This window comes from Cryptomeria japonica, unplaced genomic scaffold (assembly GCF_030272615.1).
Source record: "Cryptomeria japonica unplaced genomic scaffold, Sugi_1.0 HiC_scaffold_152, whole genome shotgun sequence".
NCBI classification, from domain to species: domain Eukaryota; kingdom Viridiplantae; phylum Streptophyta; class Pinopsida; order Cupressales; family Cupressaceae; genus Cryptomeria; species Cryptomeria japonica.
The window spans coordinates 340,001-352,155 of NW_026728974.1; the positions used below are offsets into that span (position 1 = coordinate 340,001).

A 12,155-nucleotide genomic window follows, 5' to 3' on the forward strand; every position below is an offset into this window, starting at 1 on the left:
TACCAGTGCCAACCCCTTATCCCGCGATGCGTCCGATACACAGATAGTTCCAAGGCGGCCGAGGAGCCTCACCGCATATCAATCGGGGTGCGAGGCGAGGGATGGGGCGGGAAGGCCCCAACGGCTAGACGGAAGAGGCTTCAGGGCCACCTCGGAATGCTCCAAGCATCGGACGCGCTTGGGGCGACTACCAGTGCCAACCCCTTATCCCGCGATGCGTCCGATACACAGATGGTTCCAAGGCGGCCGAGGAGCCTCACCGCATAGCAATCGGGGGTGCGAGGCGAGGGATGGGGCGGGAAGGCCCCAACGGCTAGACGGAAGAGGCTTCAGGGCCGCCTCGGAATGGTCCAAGCATCGGACGCGCTTGGGGCGACTACCAGTGACAACCCCTCATCCCGCGATGCGTCCGATACGAAGATGGTTCCAAGGCGGCCGAGGAGCCTCACCGCATAGCAATCGGGGTGCGAGGTGGGGGATGCGGCGAGATGGCCCCAACGGCTAGACGGAAGAGGCCACAGGGCCGCGTCGGAATAGTCCAAGCATCGGACGCGCTTGGGGCGACTACCAGTGACAACCCCTTATCCCGCGATGCGTCCGATACGAAGATAGTTCCAAGGCGGCCGAGGAGCCTCACCGCATAGCAATCCGGGTGCGAGGTGGGGGATGCGGCGAGATGGCCCCAACGGCTAGACGGAAGAGGCTGCAGGGCCGCCTCGGAATAGTCCAAGCATCGGACGCGCTTGGGGCGACTACCAGTGACAACCCCTTATCCCGCGATGCTTCCGATACGAAGACAGTTCCAAGGCGGCCGAGGAGCCTCACCGCATAGCAATGGGGGTGCGAGGTGAGGGATGCGGCGAGATGGCCCCAACGGCTAGACGGAAGAGGCCACAGGGCCGCCTCGGAATAGTCCAAGCATCGGACGCGCTTGGGGCGACTACCAGTGACAACCCCTTATCCCGCGATGCATCCGATACGAAGATAGTTCCCAGGCGGCCGAGGAGCCTCACCGCATAGCAATCGGGGTGCGAGGCGAGGGATGCGGCGAGATGGCCCCAAAGGGTAGACGGAAGAGGCTGCGGGGCCGCCTCGGAATAGTCCAAGCATCGAACGCGCTTGGGGCGACTACCACTGCCAACCCCTTATCCCGCGATGCGTCCGATACACAGATAGTTCCGAGGCGGCCGAGGAGCTGGGGGATGCGGCGAGATGGCCCCAACGGCTAGACGGAAGAGGCTGCAGGGCCGCCTCGGAATAGTCCAAGCATCGGACGCGCTTGGGGCGACTACCAGTGACAACCCCTTATCCCGCGATGCGTCCGATACACAGATAGTTCCGAGGCGGCCAAGGAGCCTCACCGCATAGCAATCGTGGTGCGAGGTGGGGGATGCAGCGAGATGGCCCCAACGGCTAGACGGAAGAGGCTGCAGGGCCGCCTCGGAATGGTCCAAGCATCGGACGCGCTTGGGGCGACTACCACTGCCAACCCCTTATCCCGCGATGCGTCCGATACACAGATAGTTCCAAGGCGGCCGAGGAGCCTCACCGAATAGCAATCGGGGTGCGAGGCGAGGGATGCGGCGAGAAAGCCCCAACGGCTAGAGGGAAGAGGCTTCAGGTCCGCCTCGGAATGGTCCAAGCATCGGACGCGCTTGGGGCGACTACCAGTGACAACCCCTTATCCCGCGACGCGTCCGATACACAGATAGTTCCAAGGCGGCCGAGGAGCCTCACCGCATAGCAATCGGGGTGCGAGGCGAGGGATGCGGCGAGAAGGACCCAACGGCTAGACGGAAGAGGCTTCAGGGCCGCCTCGGAATGGTCCAAGCATCGGACGCGCTTGGGGCGACTACCAGTGACAACCCCTTATCCCGCGACGCGTCCGATACACAGATAGTTCCAAGGCGGCCGAGGAGCCTCACCGCATAGCAATCGGGGTGCGAGGCGAGGGATGCGGCGAGAAGGACCCAACGGCTAGACGGAAGAGGCTTCAGGTCCGCCTCGGAATGGTCCAAGCATCGGACGCGCTTGGGGCGACTACCAGTGACAACCCCTTATCCCGCGACGCGTCCGATACACAGATAGTTCCAAGGCGGCCGAGGAGCCTCACCGCATAGCAATCGGGGTGCGAGGCGAGGGATGCGGCGAGAAGGACCCAACGGCTAGACGGAAGAGGCTTCAGGGCCGCCTCGGAATGGTCCAAGCATCGGACGCGCTTGGGGCGACTACCAGTGACAACCCCTTATCCCGCGATGCGTCCGATACACAGATAGTTCCAAGGCGGCCGAGGAGCCTCACCGCATAGCAATCGGGGTGCGAGGCGAGGGATGCGGCGAGAAGGACCCAACGGCTAGACGGAAGAGGCTTCAGGGCCGCCTCGGAATGGTCCAAGCATCGGACGCGCTTGGGGCGACTACCAGTGACAACCCCTTATCCCGCGACGCGTCCGATACACAGATAGTTCCAAGGCGGCCGAGGAGCCTCACCGCATAGCAATCGGGGTGCGAGGCGAGGGATGCGGCAAGAAGGACCCAACGGCTAGACGGAAGAGGCTTCAGGGCCGCCTCGGAATGGTCCAAGCATCGGACGCGCTTGGGGCGACTACCAGTGACAACCCCTTATCCCGCGACGCGTCCGATACACAGATAGTTCCAAGGCGGCCGAGGAGCCTCACCGCATAGCAATCGGGGTGCGAGGCGAGGGATGCGGCGAGAAGGACCCAACGGCTAGACGGAAGAGGCTTCAGGTCCGCCTCGGAATGGTCCAAGCATCGGACGCGCTTGGGGCGACTACCAGTGACAACCCCTTATCCCGCGACGCGTCCGATACACAGATAGTTCCAAGGCGGCCGAGGAGCCTCACCGCATAGCAATCGGGGTGCGAGGCGAGGGATGCGGCGAGAAGGACCCAACGGCTAGACGGAAGAGGCTTCAGGGCCGCCTCGGAATGGTCCAAGCATCGGACGCGCTTGGGGCGACTACCAGTGACAACCCCTTATCCCGCGACGCGTCCGATACACAGATAGTTCCAAGGCGGCCGAGGAGCCTCACCGCATAGCAATCGGGGTGCGAGGCGAGGGATGCGGCGAGAAGGACCCAACGGCTAGACGGAAGAGGCTTCAGGGCCGCCTCGGAATGGTCCAAGCATCGGACGCGCTTGGGGCGACTACCAGTGACAACCCCTTATCCCGCGATGCGTCCGATACACAGATAGTTCCAAGGCGGCCGAGGAGCCTCACCGCATAGCAATCGGGGTGCGAGGCGAGGGATGCGGCGAGAAGGACCCAACGGCTAGACGGAAGAGGCTTCAGGGCCGCCTCGGAATGGTCCAAGCATCGGACGCGCTTGGGGCGACTACCAGTGACAACCCCTTATCCCGCGACGCGTCCGATACACAGATAGTTCCAAGGCGGCCGAGGAGCCTCACCGCATAGCAATCGGGGTGCGAGGCGAGGGATGCGGCGAGAAGGACCCAACGGCTAGACGGAAGAGGCTTCAGGGCCGCCTCGGAATGGTCCAAGCATCGGACGCGCTTGGGGCGACTACCAGTGACAACCCCTTATCCCGCGACGCGTCCGATACACAGATAGTTCCAAGGCGGCCGAGGAGCCTCACCGCATAGCAATCGGGGTGCGAGGCGAGGGATGCGGCGAGAAGGACCCAACGGCTAGACGGAAGAGGCTTCAGGGCCGCCTCGGAATGGTCCAAGCATCGGACGCGCTTGGGGCGACTACCAGTGACAACCCCTTATCCCGCGACGCGTCCGATACACAGATAGTTCCAAGGCGGCCGAGGAGCCTCACCGCATAGCAATCGGGGTGCGAGGCGAGGGATGCGGCGAGAAGGACCCAACGGCTAGACGGAAGAGGCTTCAGGGCCGCCTGGGAATGGTCCATGCATCGCACGCGCTTGGGGCGACTACCAGTGACAACCCCTTATCCCGCGACGCGTCCGATACACAGATAGTTCCAAGGCGGCCGAGGAGCCTCACCGCATAGCAATCGGGGTGCGAGGCGAGGGATGCGGCGAGAAGGACCCAACGGCTAGACGGAAGAGGCTTCAGGGCCGCCTCGGAATGGTCCAAGCATCGGACGCGCTTGGGGCGACTACCAGTGACAACCCCTTATCCCGCGACGCGTCCGATACACAGATAGTTCCAAGGCGGCCGAGGAGCCTCACCGCATAGCAATCGGGGTGCGAGTCGAGGGATGCGGCGAGAAGGACCCAACGGCTAGACGGAAGAGGCTTCAGGGCCGCCTCGGAATGGTCCAAGCATCGGACGCGCTTGGGGCGACTACCAGTGACAACCCCTTATCCCGCGATGCGTCTGATACACAGATAGTTCCAAGGCGGCCGAGGAGCCTCACCGCATAGCAATCGGGGTGCGAGGCAAGGGATGCGGCGAGAAGGACCCAACGGCTAGACGGAAGAGGCTTCAGGGCCGCCTCGGAATGGTCCAAGCATCGGACGCGCTTGGGGCGACTACCGTTGCCAACCCCTTATCCCGCGATGCGTCTGATACACAGATAGTTCCGAGGCGGCCGAGGAGCCTCACCGCATAGCAATCGGGTTGCGAGGCAGATTATTGGGAAGGGAACCCCCTGGGATGCGGCTCAAGCAGTGCCCAAAGGGACTGGAATGCGGAATCACATCGAGAGACCCAAATGCTATACGAGGGCTCAAATCGAATTATCGATTTGGCCACGACATGGACGCATCGGAACGACTACCTTTGCCGAACCACTCGCAATTGCATCCATACCGAAACCAATAGACATTTCCGTTAGAGCCCTCGCATAGCATTCGGGAATCTCGCATGCCCCTCTAAATCGACCAATGCTGGCGCTCAACGAAAATCCGAGCGCTACCACCGTTCGAGCGCCAGCATTGGTCGAGTTAGAGGGGCACGGGGGAGAATGCTCCAGTCAACACCTCCCCTATATAAGTTATTTGTCCGATTCTCGCACAACCGTAGTCTGCCTCGTCGAATCAAACAACGGTCCCAGATTCCGACTTCCGTTCCGTAGAGACCCAAAAGCTAGATGGAGGCTCGCAAGAAAGAGAGTCGGCGCATAGCAATCGGGTTTCTCGAACGTTTAGGGACCGAGCTCACTTGCGGATAGGGCAAAATCCGCCAAGCAACCCAAAAGCTAGACGGGGGCTCGAATCGAATCGCCTAGGCGGCCACAACAACGACGTGTTGGATCGACTACCAGTGCCAAACCATTCAGCAAGACTAGTCTGTGTCGAGGCCGGATAGAGATTCTCAGAGAGCGCCCGTATAGCATTTAGGAGACCTGCCGCGTCCCTCACACTCGACAAATGGTGGTGCACGTTTATAAATCCGAGCGATCCCAACCCTTTCAAGCACCAACATCGGTCGAGATAGAGGGGCACGGAGGGGGCTGCGTGAGACAACACAGTCCCCTATATAAGTTATTTGTCCGATTCTCACACATCCGAAGAATGGTCATCAAATCGGACAACAGCCCAAACTTCCGACTTCCGTCCCAGAAAGCCCAAGAGCTATCTAAAACGTTCATGGCCGGAACTCGATCGCGGCTATACCAGTCCGCCAAGCAACCCAAAAGCTAGACTGGAGCTCTAGTCGAATCACCTCTGTGGCCATTGCAAGGACGTGTTGGAGCGACTACCATTGCCGAACCATTCCGCAGGTCGAGTCCATACCAAGGCCGCATAGAGATTCACGATGAGCTCCTGCATAGCAATCAGGAGACTTGCCGTGTCCATCACAATCGATAAATCCTGGTGCAAGATTTTTGCATCCGAGCGCTCCAACCAGTCGAGCACCAGCATCAATCGACATAAACGGGCACGGGGGGAGGATGCTCGAGAACACTACCTCCCCTATATAAGTTATTTGTCCGATTCTCAAGCAGCCGAAGTCTGGTCATCGAATCGGGTCAAAGACCACAACTTCCGACTTTACCCACAATGCAAGTCATCGAATCGAACATCGGCCCCCGAGTCGGACTCCATGCGTATGTCAGGTCATCGGACCCAAATTCCGCCTTCCTGCGCATGGCGGGCCATCAATATCAACTCGGTCATCGGACCCAAACTCCGCCTTTCTGCGCATGGCACGCCTTCAAATCGGTCATCGGACCCAAATTCCGCCTTCCTGTGCATGGCGGGCCATCAACATCAACTCGGTCATCGGACCCAAATTCCGCCTTTCTGCGCATGGCACGCCATCAACTCGGTCATCGGACCCAAATTCCGCCTTCCTGCGCATGGCAGGTCATCGGACACAAATTCAGACCTCGCCAATATGCCTACGTATCGAATCGGTCATCGGACCCAACTTCCGACTTCATCCATACTGTAGGGTCTTTGAGGTTGGCGCGGTGCGCTCAACCCGGGGAGTCGACCCATCGAAGCATACACCTCCCCTATATAAGCTATTTGTCCGATTCCCACACCTGTGTAGTTTGCACCTCTGACCAGGACATCGACCCCAACTTCCGAACTCGACTGCAACGACGGCACCAGCGCCTTGGTGCGCACCTTGCGACGCACAGTCCCAACATTCGCCTTCCTGCACATGGCAGGTCATCGGACCCAAATTCCGACCTCGCGAGTATGCCTACATATCGAATCGGTCATCGGACACAACTTCCGACTTCATCCATACCGTAGGGTCTTTGAGGTTGGCGCGGTGCGCTCAACCCGGGGAGTCGACCCAACGAAGCATACACCTCCCCTATATAAGCTATTTGTCCGATTCCCACACCTGTGTAGTTTGCACCTCCGATCAGGACATCGACCCCAACTTCCGAACTCGCCTGCAACGACCGAACCAGCGCCTTGGTGCGCACCTTGCAACGCACAGTGCCAACATTCGCCTTCCTGCACATGGCAGGTCATCGGACCCAAATTCCGACCTCGCGAGTATGCCTACATATCGAATCGGTCATCGGACCCAACTTCCGACTTCATCCATACCGTAGGGTCTTTGAGGTTGGCGCGGTGCGCTCAACCCGGGGAGTCGACCCAACGAAGCATACACCTCCCCTATATAAGCTATTTGTCCGATTCCCACACCTGTGTAGCTTGCACCTCCGATCAGGACATCGACCCCAACTTCCGAACTCGACTAAAAAGACCGCACCAGCACCTTGGTGTGCACCTTGCAACGCACAGTGCCAACATTCGCCTTCCTGCACATGGCAGGTCATCGGACCCAAATTCCGACCTCATGAGCATACCTACTAATCGAATCGGTCATCGGACCCAACTTCCGACTTCATCCATACCGTAGGGTCTTTGAGGTTGGCGCGGTGCGCTCAACCTGGGGAGTCGACCCATCGAAGCATACACCTCCCCTATATAAGCTATTTGTCCGATTCCGACACCTGTGTAGTTTGCACCTCCGCTCAGGACATCGACCCCAACTTCCGAACTCGCCTGCAACGACCGAACCAGCGCCTTGGTGCGCACCAAAAGTGCGCACTTTTGGAGGGCACTTTTGTGCGCTCCAAAGGTGCGCACTTTTGGAGGGCACTTTTGTGCGCTCCAAAGGTGCGCACTTTTGGAGGGCACTTTTTGGAGGGCACTTTTGTGCGCTCCAAAGGTGCGCACTTTTGGAGGGCACTTTTTGGAGGGCACTTTTCTGCGCTCCAAAGGTGCGCACTTTTGGAGGGCACTTTTTGGAGGGCACTTTTCTGCGCTCCAAAGGTGCGCACTTTTGGAGGGCACTTTTTGGAGGGCACTTTTCTGCGCTCCAAAGGTGCGCACTTTTGGAGGGCACTTTTTGGAGGGCACTTTTCTGCGCTCCAAAGGTGCGCACTTTTGGAGGGCACTTTTGTGCACTCCAAAGGTGCACACTTTTGGAGGGCACTTTTTGGAGGGCACTTTTCTGCACTCCAAAGGTGCGCACTTTTGGAGGGCACTTTTTGGAGGGCACTTTTGTGCGCTCCAAAGGTGCGCACTTTTGGAGGGCACTTTTTGGAGGGCACTTTTGTGCGCTCCAAAGGTGCGCACTTTTGGAGGGCACTTTTGTGCACTCCAAAGGTGCGCACTTTTGGAGGGCACTTTTCCTGCGCTCCAAAGGTGCACACCTAGGTGAGCACCTTCGACCACACCTTGTAGCACACCAAACTCTGACTTTCGACTTCATCCGCAATGCAGGGTCTTTGAGGTTGGCGCAATGCGCACAACCAGGGGAGTCGACCCATCAAACCCAACACCTCCCCTATATAAGCTATTTGTCTGATTCTCATACATGCGTAGCCTGCAGGAGCAATTAGGACATCGACCCCAACTTTCGGCTTCTAAACGAAAACAAGGTCTTTGAGGTTGGTGTAATGCGAACAACTAGGGGAGTCAACCCATCAAACCCAACACCTCCCCTATATAAGCTATTTGTCTGATTCTCATACATGTGTAGTCTACAGGAGCAATTAGGACATCGACCCCAACTTTTGACTTCTTAACGAAAACAAGGTCTTTGAGGTTGACGTAATGCGCACAACCAGGGGAGTCGACCCATCAAACCCAACACCTCCCCTATATAAGCTATTTGTCCGATTCTCATACATGTGTAGCCTACAGGAGCCATTAGGACATTGACCCCAACTTTTGACTTCTTAACGAAAACAAGGTCTTTGAGGTTGGCGTAATGCGCACAACCAAGGGAGTTGACCCATCAAACCCAACACCTCCCCTATATAAGCTATTTGTCTGATTCTCATACATGTGTAGCCTGCAACAACGATTAGGACATCCACCCCAACTTCTGAATTCGTCTGCGTTGACCGCACCAAAGGTGCACGCCTTGGTGCTCACCAAAATCCGACTTCCGACTTCTTCTGCTATGCGGGGTCTTTGAGGTTGGCGCAGTGCGCACAACCAGGGGAGTCAACCCACCGAATGCAACACCTCCCCTATATAAGCTATTTGTCTGATTCTCATACATGCGTAGACTGCAGCAATGATTAGGACATCCACCCCAACTTTTGACTTCTTAAACAAGACAGGGTCTTTGAAGTTGGTGCAGTGCACACAACCAGGGGAGTCGACCCATCAAACGCAACACCTCCCCTATATAAAGCTATTTATCCGATTCTCATACGTGTAGTCTGCAGCAGCGATTAGGACATCGACCCCAACTTCCGAATTCGTTTGCATTGACCGCACCAAAGGTGCACGCCTTGGTGTGCACCTTGGAGTGCACTTTGGTGCTCACCTCGGTGCACACTTTGGTGTGCACCTCGGTGTGCACCAAAGGTGCGCACCTTGGAGCGCACCAAAGGTGTACACTTTGGAGCGCACCACATAGGGTCTTTGAGAGGTTGGCGCAGTGCGCACACCAAGGTGGGTGTTGAGGTGCGTGCCGAGGTGGGTGGGTGCTAGGGTGCGCTCCATGGTGGGTGCCAGGGTGGGTGCGTGCTAGGGTGGATTCCAAAGAGGGTCATAGGGTGGGTGCCAAGGTGGGTTGGTGATATAGTGGGTTCAAAGGTGGGTACTAGGGTGGGTTCCAAGGTGGGTCACAAGTTGGGTGCCAGGATGCGTGGGTGTTAGGTTGGGTGCCAAGGTGGGCTCCTGCGTGGGTGGGTGCTAGGGTGGGTTTCAAGGTGGACGCGAGGGCGGGTGCCAAGGTGGGTAACAAGTTGGGTGTTAGGATGGGTGAGTGCTAGAGTGGGTGCCAAGGTGGGTGGGTGCTAAGGTGGATGCCAAGGTGGTTCACAGGGTGGGTGGGTTCTAGGGTGAGTTCCAAGGTGGGTCACAGGTTTAGTGCTAGGGTGCGTGTCAAGGCGGGTGTCGAGGTGCCTGGGTGCTAGGGTGTGGATGCCAATGTGGGTCATAGGGTGGGTACTAGGGTGGGCTGCAATGTGGGTGCCAAGGTGGGTAACATGCTCGGTTGGTTCTAAATTGGGTGTCAGGGTGGGTGTGCACCCACCTTGCCCGAGGTGGGTGCCAAGGTGCCAGTGTGGGTGGGTGCTAAGGTGGATGCCAAGGTGGGTGAGAAGGTGGGTGATAGGTTGAGTGGTAGGATGGGTGGGTGCCAAGATGGGTCACAGGGTGGGTGCAAGGGTGGGTAGGTGCTAGGGTTGGTGTCAGGGTGGGTGGGTGCTAGGTTGGGTTCCAAGGTGGGTGCGAGGGTGAGTGTCAAGGTGGGTCACAGGTTAGGTGCTAGGATGGGTGAGTGCTAGGGTGCAAAGGTGCCAGGGTGGGTGCTAGGATGGGTCGATGCTAGGGTGAGTGGCAAGGTGGGTCCACAAGTGTCAAGGTGGGTGCCGAGGTGGGTGCCAACTTGGGTTCCAAGGTGGGTGCCAAGTGGGCGACTGCTATGGTGGATGCCAAGGTGGGTCACGGGGTGGGTGCCAAGTTGCTAGGTTGTGTTCCAAGGTGGGTGCCAACGTGGCTGCTAGGGTGCGTGGGTTAAAGGGTGTGTCACAACGTGGGTGCCAGGATGGGTGCGCACCCACACTGGCCAAGACGGGTGCAAGGTTGGGTTCCAAGCCCGGTCACAGGCTGGGTGCTAGGATGGGTGGGTGCCAAGGTGGGCACCAGGGTGGGTGCACCCACCCTGGCCAAGGTGGGTCACGGGGTGGGTCCTAGGGTGGGTAACAGGGTGGGTACTAAGGTGCGTGCCAAGGTGGGTCATGGGGTGGGTGCCAAGGTGGGCACCAGGGTGGGTGTGCACCAACCCTAGCCAGGGTAGGTCACGGGGTGGTTGTCGGGGTGGGCGTCAAGGAGCCAAGGTGGGTGGCAAGTAGCCAAGTTGCGTGCCAAGGTGGGTGTCGGGGTGGGTGCCAAGGATCCAAGGTGGGTGCCAAGGAACCAAGGTGGGTGTCTGGGTGGGTGCCGAGGTGGGAGCCAGGGTGGGTCCCAAGGTGAGTGCAAAGGTGGGTGCCAGGGTCAAGGTGAGTGCCAATGTGGGTTCCAAGGTGCCAGGGTCAGGGTGAGTGCCAATGTGGGTTCAAAGGTGCTAAGTTGGGTGCGAGGTTGGGTGCGAGGGTGGGTGGGTGCCAAGGTGTGCTAGGTGGAAGCCCGGGTGGGTCGGCATCCCATGGGTGTCGAGTTGGGTGCCTGATGGGTGCTTCTTGTCAAGTTTTAGTCGTCGGGACTCATTTCGAGCCTTAGAGGTCGTTTCTTGTCCGGTTGCCCTGTCTTCGACCTGGGAACCCAATTTTGGTCCTCGGGTCCCATTTTTTTTTGTCTCGCATCCCACTTTTGGCCTGTGGCCTTTTCGGGGTCGATTCTCGTTTTGGGCATCAGAGCATGTTTCTTCTCCTAAAACCCAATATTTGTTTATTAAGTCTCGGAACACATTTTTGTTCTCGTGGACCCATCATGGGTCTTGGAACGCATTTGTGGTCCTTGGGTCCCATTTTGCATCCCGAAACTTGTGTTTTGGTGCTTGATCCCTATTTTGGGTGCCCACCTTGCACCAAGTGCGCACCCGGGGCAAACCGAGCGCCTTGGTGCACCGGGGCAAGATCGAGCGTGCACCCGAGGCGCCCCGAACATGCACCAAGGTGCACTCGGCCCACATGTGAGCGCAGGTCGTTGCGCCCGAGGTGGTGTGTGGGCACCGCGTTGCAGACGGGACACTGCACGCACACGACGCCCCGTCCAGGTGCACGCACGTAGGCCGGGCCGGGTGCACACCCGACGCCCTAGCAAGGTGCGCGCACCCGGGCAGGGCTCACACTTGGCGAACGGGGCGCACTTCGCGAGGGAGGGTGTGCACCTCGACGGGGGTGGGTGGCCGGGGTGGATTCGCACGTGGGTCGCGGTTTGCTAAGTACACACTGCGACAAGCTCATAACGGGTGCGATCATACCAGCGTTAGTGCACCGGATCCCATCAGAACTCCGCAGTTAAGCGCGCTTGGGCCGGAGTAGTACTAGGATGGGTGACCTCCCGGGAAGTCCCGGTGTTGCACCCTTTCTTAGTTTTTCGCCGGGCGTCGCAATGCTATTTGAATAAACCTTTTGCCCGTTTGCGTTCTCGTCGGGGCCGGGCCGGGCCGGGGTGCGCTGCCCGCACTACCGCGCGCGCGGGGGCGACACCGAGCGCGCACCCGAGGCGCCCCGAGCACACAGGCCACGGTGCAACCCGGGCGTTGTGCGCGCACCCCGGTGCGCCCGAGGTGCTGCGCGCGCACCCAGGTGAAATCGGTGT

At 59.0% G+C, this 12,155-nt stretch overlaps 1 non-coding gene across 1 annotated transcript; it reads left to right on the forward strand.

The window, feature by feature from the left end:
* The first annotated feature begins 11,800 nt into the window (after positions 1–11,800).
* Positions 11,801–11,919, forward strand: LOC131866664 (5S ribosomal RNA). Its single transcript, XR_009365265.1, has one exon. It is a non-coding gene; the product is annotated as a 5S ribosomal RNA (ribosomal RNA).
* The last annotated feature ends 236 nt before the right edge of the window (positions 11,920–12,155 follow it).